Source organism: Pteropus vampyrus, unplaced genomic scaffold (assembly GCF_000151845.1).
Source record: "Pteropus vampyrus isolate Shadow unplaced genomic scaffold, Pvam_2.0 Scaffold97, whole genome shotgun sequence".
NCBI lineage: Eukaryota > Metazoa > Chordata > Mammalia > Chiroptera > Pteropodidae > Pteropus > Pteropus vampyrus.
The window spans coordinates 6452705-6465561 of NW_011888878.1; the positions used below are offsets into that span (position 1 = coordinate 6452705).

The window sequence follows — 12857 nt, forward strand, 5'->3', positions numbered from 1 at the left end:
ATAAAATTTTGAATACTCTCATAAAAAGAATATCAGGCAGTCGTTAAAAATCATGTTATAAAAAATGAGAAACAAGTTAACCCTATATCATTAGGTTTAAAAAAGGAGATTATCAATAAGTATTGGCATAAAGTTGCTCAAAGTATTTCTTTATATTCCTTTTAATATCTGTAGTCTGAGGTGATGTCACCTCTCTCATTCCTTATATGGATTTATGTCTTCTTTATTTTCGTATTAGTCTGGCTAGATGTTTACCAATTTCATTGATTATCTCAAAAACTTGCTTTTGGTTTCACTGATTTTTCTCTATCATTTTTGTTTTCTGTCTCATTGATTTCTGTTCTGATCATTATTATTTTCTTTATTCTGCTTTTAGGTTAATTTTGCTCTAATTTTTATAGTTTCTAGGGAAAGGTCATCGATTTTGGACTTTTCTTCTTTGCAAGTATGGTTGTTTAGTGCAATAAGTTCCCCTTTAGTGGCATCTCACACATGTGTTTTCATCTTCATTCAGTTCAAAATAGTAATTAAATCCCTTTCTAATTTCTTCTTTCATCTGGGTTAAGAGAAGTGTGTTAGTTTCCACATATTTGCAGATTTCCCTAATTTGATTTCTAATTGAATTTCATTGGGTAAGAGAACGTGATCTGACTTGAATACTTTTAAATTTATTGAGTCTTGTTTTATGGCCCAGCATATGATCTAATTTAGTAAACATTCTGTGTGTACTTTAAAAGAAAGTATGTTCTACTGCTGTTGGGTGGTGTTCTAAAATATCAATGAGGTCAAATTAGATGATAGGGTTAAATCTTCTACATCCTTACTGAATTTCTGTTTACTGCTTCTATTCAATTGAAATCTTCAACTATAATTGTGGATCTATTTCTCACTGCAGTTCTATCAAGTTTTGCTTCATATATTTTGAAGATCTGCTATTAGGTACATAAATATTTCAACTGTTCTATCCTCTTGATGAGTTGACCTTTATCATTTTGAAATGATCTTCTTTATTCCTGATAATAGTTTTCACTTAGAAATCTTTGCCTGTTGTTAATATAGCCAGAGTCCAGCTTTCTTTTGATTAGTGCTAACGTGGTATATCTTTCTCAATCCCACTACTTTTAATCTATATCTTTATATTCAAAATGTGTTTTCACTCAGATTATCTCTGCTTCTTAATGGGGTATTTAGACCATTAATCTTTAACATGATTAGTGGATTGCTTCCACTTTTTGGCTCATGAATAATGCTGCAATGAATACAGGTGTACAAATATCTCTTTGAGATCCTGCTTTGAATTCTTTTTGACATATACCCAGAGCTGGGATTGTTGAATCATGTGGTATGATTCTATTTTTTTTTTTTTTTTAACTTTTTGAGCAACCATACTGTTTTCCATTATGGCTGCACCATTTTACCCTCCCACCAGCAGTGCACAAAGTTTCCAATCTTTCCACATTCTCACCAACACTTGCTATTTTCTGCTTTTTGAAACTGGCCATCCTAATGAATGTGAGGTGACATCTCTTTGTGGTTTTAATTTGCATGTCTCTTATGATTAGTTGTAGGGAGCTAAAGCTCCCCAAATTCAAAAGAGTGCATGGATTATCTCAGGAGGCCTGCTTGCATAAAAAAGAAAAAGGCTGGTTCTGTGGAATTCCAGCAAGAAGATTAAGAATAGTCAAAGGGAGTGTCGAAGGGAGTGTCGAAGGGAGTGTCGAAAATTGTACCTCCATCTTATTATGTTATTTTGGGATACACAAAACAGATTATGTATAAAAAGAAGCATAAGAAATAAACTCGGAGAGACAGTTGTGAGATCTGTTCTCCCTCCTGCACCCTGTCTGTCTTCTCTTTTTTCTCAGTCCCCGCTCCCCCATTCAGGGACCTGGTTTGACTTGGTCGGCTGGTTTCCGACAATTAGTGATGTTGATCATCTTTTATATGCTTATTAGCCATTTATATATCTCCTTTGCCCAATTTTTAATCGGGCTGTTTTTATTGTGGTTGAGTTGTAAAAGTTCCTTATATATTCTGGATATTATCCTGTTATCAGTTATATTATTTGCAAATATTTCCTTCCATTCTGTAGGTCGCCTTTTCAACCTATGGAGGGCAAATTCTGTTGAGTTTCCTTTGATGCACAGAAGTTTTTAAGTTGATACAGTCTTATCTATCTACTTTTGCTTTTGTTGCCAGTGCTTTTGGTGGCATATCCAAGAAATCATTGCCAAATACAATCTCCTGAAGTTTTCCCCCTGTTTTCTTCTAAGCTTTCAACAGTTTTTGGTCTTACATTGAGATCTTTGATCCATTTTGAGTTACTTTTTGTTTATGTTATAAGGTAAGGGTCTAACTTTATCCTTTTGCATATGAATATCCAATTTTCCCTACACTATTTGTTGAAGAGACTGTTTTATCCCCATTGTACAGTCTTGGGACCCTTTTTGAAAATCATCTGACCATATACACAGAGTTTATTTTTAGGCTCTCTATTCTGTTCCTTTGGTGTATATACCAGTACCACACCATCTTGATTACTATTGCCTTGTCATATGTTTTGAAACTAGTATGAGGCCTCCAACTTCGTCCTTCTTTTTCAAGATTGTTTTGGCTACTTGGTATTTCTTGAGATTCCATATGCATTTTTAGAATTTTTTTCTATTTCTGCAAAAAATGCCCTATAACTATTCTTGATCTTTCTTCTCAGATGGAGTTAAATTACTTAGAAAGAGTTTGCTCTTTCAGGTCTTGCTTTGAAGTTTTATTATGCAAGACTGAACAGAATTTAGTCTAGGGCTGTGGTTCTTAACAGGAGATCATTATGTGCTTCACAGAGGACATCTGGCAATGTCTACAGACACTCTGACTACCATGACTCAGGGGGTGTACTGGCATCTAGTGTACTGAAGCCAGAACATCCCACAATGCACAAGAGCCCTTTTTACAACAAAGAATTATCTCGTCAAATGTCTACAGTGCCGAGACTGAGAAACGATACTCAAGAGCGAATTATTCCCCACTATTAAGGCGAGATGGCTCTCAGTACTCTGCCCAATACCTGTAAATTATTACCTATTTTTAGTCTGGCTAGTGGGAACAGGCACTATTCCAAACCTGGTGTGAGAGCCAAGCACTGTTTTTTTTTACTCCTTTCAGGTAGTTCTTTCCCAGCCTCCAGATAGTTTCCTCACACACATGTGCTGATCAGAACTCTGATGAATACTTGAAGGGGACCCTCTGCACATCTGTGAAATTCTCTGTGCAGTTCTCTTTTCTCCAGTAATGTATACTGTGAACTCCAGCTGCCTTTGTCTTCCCATATTCTCAAGTCTGAAGCCCTTCTCTACCCATAGTCACCTCCCTGAGTTGTAGCCTGAAAACTCTCTCAAGACTGTAAATGAGGCAATTGAAGAGCTTACCTTGTTTGTCTGCTGACTCTGAAAGATCACTGTCCTTTGCTGGCTGATTTCCACTGTTTTTTAAAACTTGAAAACAACCATTTCATATATTTTTTTTCCATTTTGCCTTTTGTTTTTGGTTATTTCAGAAAGGAGAATAATTCAGTCCCTGGTACTTCATCTTAGCTAGAAGCCAAAGTTTAAACTGTACATTAAAATTTTTTATCTTTATAAATTAGAAATTATTTGATGCTCAGTATAAAAACCTAGACCTACTGCAATACTTGGGAGGTATCCTTCTGGACTATTTCAATTTATAAACATTTGTGTATATATACATTCTTAGATACATGTATGACTTTTTAAGTGGGGTTACGCCATAGATTTTAAACATTATTGTAATAGCTACACAAAATGGAAAAGGCAAATGAAAACAATGACCTAACATCTTAAATCCATCAAGTTGCAAAAAGTGATATAGACAGTAACTACAAGTGCTGGAGAGGATATAAGAAATCAGAGAATATAGGGAATCAGAAGCTCTTGTTTGCTCTCCAAAGTGGCATATCTGGAAGGGGTGAAGCCATGCATATTTTATAACCCACTACTCCACTCTGGAAATGTATCCCAGAAACTCTTACACAAATATACCAATATACAGGTAAAAAATGAAAACCATTGTTTACAGGATTAAAGAATTGTACATAATCTGAATGCTCATTGTCATGACTAGATAATTATAGAATATTCATTCAAAATAGTAAAATATGAGTAAAATATTTTAGTAAAATGTTAGTAAGATATTGCACAGCAGTTAAAATGAAGTAGATATCTGTGTTCACATAAGAAAATCTTGGAAAAAAATGTTAAATGAGAAAAATGTTTACCAGATATCATTTGTGAAAAATTTAATCATTTAAAATAGTACTCCATGTTATTAATGGAAATGTTAACATAAAATATAGAAAGATGGATGGGAAGAATAATTAACACATGCCAACTTTCGACTGTTGGCAAGGGAAGGGATTAAAAGGGGGAAGGCCTTCAATCATATCTCTAATGTTTCATTTCTTACAGAAAATAAAGAGCTGATATATAAAACAAATGGCAATTTGCTGACATTTTGTAAATCTGGGCAAAGATAATATGAGTATATATTCTATTATTCTCACTATTCTTTTGCATGTTTTGTTATTTTAAATTAAAACATGATAGAAAACTTAAAGAGCACATCCTATAACTACCTACAGTGGTTCTTCTTTCCATAATGCATTTTACTTAACCATCTTCTTAATTTGGTTTTAAGAAAATTTAACAGAAAGCCTGTTTTTAAAGCAAATTATGTAGCAACTCCCCTAAGTTAACATTTCAATTTTGGAATACAGAAGAAAGGCTTGTGTGTGTCAAGATTTATTATTAGGCTTAAATAAAAAGCACCTGGAATGAAAGGCTAAATGATGAATGGAAGCTAAAAGAGCAGACCTGCCTGGACACAGAAATGCACAAACAGAGAATTAACAGTATAACTTTTTTTTTTTTAAGTTGATGCTATCTACTATATGAGTGAATCTATGTGCTAGGCACTTTATATAAATTATTTCTAACCCATAAAACAATCCCCAAACATATTAGTTAAATCGCAAAAGAAATTCAAACTCGTTAAGGTTAATTTACCTAATACCACTCAGCTAGTAAGTACCAGAGCGCTATAACCCAAACAATGGTGTCAAGGTCCCTGTTTCCTCTAATCCACATAAAGCTAGGCACAGAAAGGTACTCAGGACCTACCACAAGGTCATTCTGCTTACAGAATTAGTCTGACCCTACCCAATTTTTGCAATCTTAGAAGATTTTACTTTAGTTAATTTCAGAATCTTAAAATAACATTAATTGCCTGATCTGGTGTTTTTTGTTTGTATGTTTTAATGTGATGGATTTTTCCTTTAAGTCTGTTTATTCAGTTACTATAAGAGTCTCTAGGCAAATTCACTAGAGATTTTATTCTTAGTTAATAATAATGACCTGAACTTTGTGAAAGAAAAATAAGTAAAATATTATTTATTTACTTATTACATTCAACAAGAACTATCACTCATAAGCAAGATGTCATGAGTAAATTATTAAGAATCAAATGGTGTTTTCAAGGGAATAGTTTAAGTATTACCAATATTACCATTGATTTTCATAATAATAAATGCTGTAAAAAGCTGAAAACATACAAAAATGATACAAATCAGGTTAGAAGGTAAATAGAAATTTAGGTGAATAGTTTACATTCAAAACGCCTATATCTTCCCTATGGCATTGATTCTTCAACGTCTTTTGATTTTTAGGCTTTTTAATAAAAAGCTATAGGCCCTCCACCCAGAAAAATGTACCAGATCTGAATTTTGCATATGATTTCAGGGAGTGGTGGATGCACACCATACCCTCAAGCACACATGGATCTTCTAGAGGTCTCTGGGCTCCAGGTTATAAACTCCAGTCCCAGCTTTTTCAAAAGAGTTCCCTTGGGAAGAAAACATTTAAAAATAATTCCTTAGAGAACATGTTGTCAGCATCAATCTTTAACATTTTCAGTGAAAAACAATCAGTTAACCAGCAAGGCTTGCTAATATAAAACTGAGCAATAAAAAACTGCCTCATGAAAAGCAAACATGTACATACATAACCATGATTCACATCCGATAAATGTACAAACAGAATTGTATGAGAGGAAAAAAGCAGAAGCTAATATTTTGAAATAGGTCTGAAAAAGATTTTCCTGAGGGGGTAATGTTTTCAGCTAGGTTACCCTCAAAGAGTAAGGAGACTTGAAGTTGTGGTGTGAGTGTAACAGATATTTCTAAAATCTTGACTTAAAAAGCATATCCTAATACTTCACCCATATTTCTGAAAAATATTTCTTATAGAAACAACTTCCAAGCAGTGAGTTACTTACTTATGAGGATGAGTTAATAGATATGTACTAGTTAAAAAAAAACAATAGATAGAAAACTAAATGGGGTCAAAATCCAGATTAAAACCTTAAAAGTCATTCAGTCCAACCCCCTCTATGTACAGACGAGAAAACTGAGGCCACACCCCTGGAGGCCACACCTTATGTTGTCAGAAGACAACACAGTCACCAAGAACAATGGTCTCCCAGTGTGCAGAAGTAAATATTAGGAAGAAATATCGGAATGAAACTAAATTTACAAATATTTAACATATGTATTTTCACCAGCATCCTAACTTAGGGTCCTTTTGACAGATGATCTCATGTCACAAACAGTTCAAGGCATACTCCAGGAGAGCAGAGGACATGCTACAAAGCAGAGGCTGGACAGTGGGCCGTCACTCCTTTGATCACTTCAGCATTTCTGACATCCTGCAGTTTATGCATGCCTGGTTGAGTAGATTTATTGAATTATATAATCTAGTTGCTACCAAACCTATCTTCACTGAATGGCCAAGTAGCTTTAAAAGATGGCGGCAAAGAAATAGAGTACTGAAAATATACTCCAAACACAAGAAAACGGCAGATCTGACACCTCTACTCCTAATATGTCTTCATTACCTATATTAGAAAATAGAGGCAAATGTGACCACAAGTGGGACAAACAATTCAAAATCATCCAGACTATGTAAAACACAACTAACATTATCCTTGACAATAAAAAATACACTGTGTGCACACTGTCCCATTAGATATTAGTTATCGACAACATATTTTTACTGGTTAATAACAGTATCTCTTCCACCGTGCAAAACTAAGGACTGGGTTGGAAACACTTGGAAGAGAGAAAAAGAACACTAAAACTTCAATTCCAATAGAAGGATGTGGTCAGAAAAGGTCAGTAAACTTTTATAATTCTTAAAGCAGTTCAAGCCCAGACACATTGAGTGTTGGTGATTAAGATCAGCACTTTGAAGAAAAAAGTCAGTTAGACAGTTCAAGATGTAAGTGCTTACAATTCATACCTAACCCCAAGGACTGCTCTGTTCTCCATAGGCTCACATTACTGGAGTTCTTGGCAACAGGGTCTTTTACAGCACTGACTCTAAATCAGCATGAACATGGACTTTTTTAATGGCTAGATAAGGCCAGACCATTAGTAACATTTGTAGCTATGTAAAGTAACATAATAAGGGTAATCAAATATCATGCTTTGTGTGGTAAGATGATCTAAACTGGGGATCATAAAGGAATGTTATCCCCCTCCTCCGCAAGAACACAATTGAACATTTGGCTGGTTCATTATGAAAGAACTGGCACAGGACACAGCCTTTGCTGGGTTCCAGGCATAAAACAGGAAAGGGAATTCTGGTTCCTAAGAAAGTCATAAGGGTTTTCTTTTAAAGAACTATGTGAAATTTGTCCATGGCACTTAATTTCTTTAGTTAACTGGTCACGTTGTGTTTGTTTCTCTAAGAAGAGCCACAAAGTAACTCTATTCCATGATGCATACAAAATAAATTTAAATGGTTGACTGCTTCACAAAGCTGAGCAGATTAAGTCTTAACTTTCTACTTAGGTTTGAGAGCTCAGGTCACTGCAAAGAGGAACATATTTAACTTTTTAAAAGGTGGCCTCTTTTAAGAAAACTAAGAATATTTAATTCTTTGGCACTAAGACCTATGCAAACTGCCAGCAGTATCAGTATCCAAGTTTCCTCGACATGCATCATTCAAGACCTTCTCAGTTTTACATGGGCTGGGGACTGCTCATTTTCTGCTTTACTAAGAAAAGAAGGAAAGTAAGGCTGCTATGGCTTCCAGGACAAAGATATATGGTTCTTCAGTCAACTTTGGAAACCATTAAAAATGCTCAAAGTAAAAGGCAACATGCTTATCCGTACACTATAAGGAAACTGTCTTTATGAAAGTTTTCAGCCTCTTCCCAAATTCATAAAACAGTGAAAAAAAGCTCTGAAACAAAAGCTATCTCCAAGTATATGTGGTATTTAAAAATGCAGAAGAGCAAAAATAAAGAATTTATTTCAATTTAGATATTTTCTTAGGCTCCAGATGCCAGAATATAATCTTACCATGGTCCTAGCACTGGCGATATTCTCTACTACTATCTGTTTTATGTGTCTGCAGAATCTCTTTAGGAAAAAAAGAGTTTTATTTATCCGCAATTAAACTATAGACTGGAAGAGCTTGTTTCATCAGACTGAATCAGGCTTTGAAGTAATAATACAGATACATTCTAGATGGCACAGAAAGAGTATATTCAGCCACTTTAACATTTTCCTAAGACTCTTTATATATTTCTAAAGGGAAAATTCAAGCCAAATCAAAAATTATAAATTTAAACTTTCTCATCCAACCCTGAATAAACCAAAACAGTCCTTTCTTAACTAAGAAGTATTGCTTAAAGAAGAAGTTTTCAAAACAGAAAAAATGAGAGAGAATTAAGAATTATGTGACCCTCAACCATGGTTACTATTTGCATTGACTGAACAAAACCCAATCCCCAAATCAAGAAATGCACTAAAAAACGAACAAAAGCAAAAAAACATGAGGGGGATTGTCTCAATTTCACAATCATATGAAAGAGCAACTCTAGAATCTGAGGCTAGATTATTGCCATTAGCATAAGGAAAATTTTTGCATACCTGTTTCTGTTGGTGTAACCTGAGATTTGGAGGTCCAAGAAAACAATTCAGAAGATTTAAAATTCAGTCTGTCAAAACTGTGTCTATTCTCAAATAACCCTCTGCCAAAATCAGTGTTTGACCAAAGAAAACAAGCAACTCCACATTAAGGTGTTCTGCCTACTGCTACAGATTTTAATCTTAAAAGAACTTGGTCTCAAGTAGAAAGGCCAATTTGCAACATGGGTGTGGTTTGGAACTATAAAAAAATCAAGAGGCAAAATGTAGATGTCATCACCATTTCTGTTGGATTATGACTATGGTGCTTAAAATATACCAGGATATTCACATTACCCTTTAGATTCCATTTAAGCAAGTCTTCTTCCTATGGAATAGGACTGCCCTATGAGGTCTACATTATTTTTATAAATATTCCTTCGCCATTTTAATTTTGAAATGGTAATCTGGATTTCACCATGTGAAAAAAATCATTAAGGAATTAAATATACTTTGAGATTCCTGGAAAGAATTAGTAAATGGTGTTAAATTTAAAAAAAACTACAAAATTACCTGGAAACATTACATAGAACTATACGGTATCAAAGCTAGAAAGTGCCTCAAGGGTTAGAACCCAATTCTGCTTTTTAAGTGAGGTGAGAATAGGTTCACATATAAAATCTACAATCCATTTTCACTGAATGGTTAATTCTCTGAGGGAAGTCTGAAACACCTTTTATGATAGCTCCATAAAAGTAAAGAATGGCTGTTATAAAACTGCTTTACAAAGTGAAAGAAAAAGTTAAGTGTTTGTGTATTACAAGCCAGATTAAAAAGGGAAGTACATACTATATGTACATATTGTATATTTCCATTTATATGAAATTCTAGAAAAAGCAAACTAATGTATGATGACAGAAAGTACATCCATGGTTTCCCAGAAAAAGGGTGGAAGGAAAGATGGACTGCAAGGGGCACATGAAGAAACTTTGGGGGGTAATAATGTTTTGCATCTTGATTGCAGTAGATGATTTTGTGGGTACATTCTCTATCAAAAAATATTGAATTGTCCAATTTAAATTGGTACAGTCTATTATACCTAAATTATATCTCAATGACTGTTAAAAGCACATGCAAATATCTTTAAATATTTAAAAAGTACCTGTATTAAAGAAGGCTTACTGTTGCTCTTTAAGGCCACAGGACGATAGAACAAGGACCATTTAGCAGAAATACCTGGAGATAAACCCTGCACCCATATAAACACATTCTGTCCAAGTGGTCAGAGACCAGCGTAGGCTATCTCTAGAACACTGAGGTTCTCTTGACTGGGCCTGCTGCAACCCGGGCTCAAAGTACATTTTGGGGGTGCAAATGATGTCATCTATGGGATTTCACATAGAAAGTTGGATGAAGTAAGCATTAATGCTTCTTGCATCAAAAGTTCCATTATTTCAAGGAGAACCATTTATGAATGTTTGTGACCTTGCTGCTCTGGTATGAAATTCTGCTAACTTCTTGACTATAACATGTATTTGCTGTGTGTGATTTCCCCCTAATAGTTCACTTTGCAGGAAAAATCAATTATCTGCCCAATGCATTCTTTAAAAAAATGGATCCCTTGTGGTTCTTTTTGCTTTTTAAAAAAGTATATGTAAAATGAAAATATTTAGAAAATAAGAAAATTTAAATTGATCTTAAGCATATCATTGAGAAATAACCAGGGGCAATATGTAATGAATTTAAAGTCTTTCTTTTATGCACATGTGCATGAATACACATTTAAAAAAAAAAAGTTGGTATGTTTCAATATAAAGTTTTAGTTAACTTTATTAAGACATTTTCCATGTCAAGTATTTTTTGAAACATGCCTTTCATGCTTCATAATAGTCCACACTATGACTATACCATAATTCATTTAAGCATTCATGTTGGTAAAAGGTGGTTTCCAATGTTTTACAACAGATATGCTTCAACATCCTTGAACACAGATTATGTATAGGGAAGGAGGGAATTTATAGCCCTGAACCCAAATTCTCTAATATTTTATCCACTTCATTTTGTTACAAGCAATTTCACTTTCCACTATGCTAGGAAGGGTGGCAGACAGTTAAAATCGTCAGTATGATGGCTGCTACCTTTGCTGACAATAGTTTTTTCTTGAGTGTCTACTATGACCGAAATGTTGTAGGGGATTCTTTAATGCTGTACAGATTTAGCAAGATAACATAGAGAAGAACTCAAAAATAGCCTTTGAAAGACTGGCAGATGACATGGATTCTTATTTTAATTCTACTACTAATAAAAATAAGTAGATGCCATACTTTTAACACCTTGAAAAATGTTTTCTAGAGCAGTGGTCACAAACCTTTTTGGCACCAAGGACCAGTGCTCCTATGAGAATCTAAAGCATGATGAATGGCTGCATATACTGATGAAACTTCCCTCTCTCGCCTGCTACTCACCTCCTGCTGAGTGACCCAGTTCCTAACAGGCCACAGACCTGTACTTGTCCATGGCCCAGAGATTGTAAACCCCTTTCCTAGAGTGAGTAGGTGTCAAAATTTATCATAAATATGTATTACCATAAACAAATGGACAGAAAGTTTTTTAAAGGATTTTTTTTTTTTTTAAAAAAAGGGCAGACCAGATAGTTCGAAGTACATGAACAAAGCTGCAGAAGCACAAGAGCATATGGCATGCAATAAGTAACTGAAAGTAAATACCCTGGATGAATGAGTGTGCCTATTTCCCATCATAAAATTTTTTTCTGAATCTAAATTACCAGAGAAGCAAGCACAAGTGTGACTTACTCCCTGAAACAGAGATAAGTGTTGCAACAGCTCTGCCTGACAATACAAAAGTCCTGACACATTCTTTTGGAATCTGGCCCTGAGATTATTTCAATTTAGAAAAATATCCAGTTAAATCCCATTTTCCCACATACATTGACATTAATGTGGAGCCCCACCAGTAGTGATAACCACTGTCATCCTTTTTGTCAACAAAGGCAATGTATCTGTGCTAGGCAGGATAATTTCTCCCAAATATGCCTGAAACCCTAATCCCCAGAACCTGTCAATATGTAACCTTACAGGGCAAAAGGGACTTCGCAGATGTGATTAAGGGTACGGACCTTGGGACAGGCAGATTATCTCGGGTTATCTAGACAGGCCCAATCTAATCACATGAGTCAAAGAGCAGAGAACCTTTCCCTGCTGGGTGAAATGAAACAGGAGGAGGAGAGATTCAAAGTGTGGATCCACCCTTGCTGGCTGTGAAGATGGAGAAAAGGGGCCATGAGCCAAGAAATGCAGGTAACCTCTAGAAGCTGCAAATGACATTCAGTTTACATTAAGAAAATGGGGATTTCGGGTCTATCACCACAAGAAACTGAATTCTGCCAACAACCCAAATGAGCCATGAAAAAAATCCTCCCTTAGGGCCTCCAGAGAGGACCATAGCCCTGCTAACACCTTGATTTTAGCCGGGTGAGACCTGTGTCGGACTGCTGACCTACAGAACTGTAAGATAATAAATGTGCTGTTTAAGGTACTGAATTTGTGATATTGTGTTATAGGATCAATAGAAAACTAATATAGGTTCAGACAGTTTTATTCAGAACAAGATGTTCTTATCACCTTGGCCTTGCATCGCCCACAAGAGAGAACAGCTATTATTTGGGATAAGGAGAGGGGTAGAAAGAGTATGTTTAAGTGGATGGGCCAATATTAGCTTTATAGCTCTCCTTAAATATTCCCTCTGATAAAATATACACACATGTTGAAAGTTATTCAAACATTCATTTTAGCAGCTTTAAAAAAACATAGTAAAAATTAAAACATTCAAGATTCTGCCAATAATGATGAGCAGTTTT

General features: G+C 35.0%; 1 protein-coding gene across 3 annotated transcripts in view; it reads right to left on the reverse strand.

Moving 5' to 3' along the window:
- The window catches only part of PLS1 (plastin 1), a 105474-nt gene that overhangs the window by 62536 nt on the left and 30081 nt on the right, over positions 1-12857 (reverse strand). Inside the window, exon 1 of one of the 3 annotated variants that reach the window (XM_023533169.1) lies at positions 3423-3441. The exons of the other annotated variants lie outside the window; for them this stretch is intronic. The gene's annotated coding sequence lies outside the window, so the exon portion shown is untranslated. Of the gene's footprint in view, positions 1-3422; positions 3442-12857 lie in introns of those variants that run through there. 3 annotated transcript variants of the gene reach the window in all.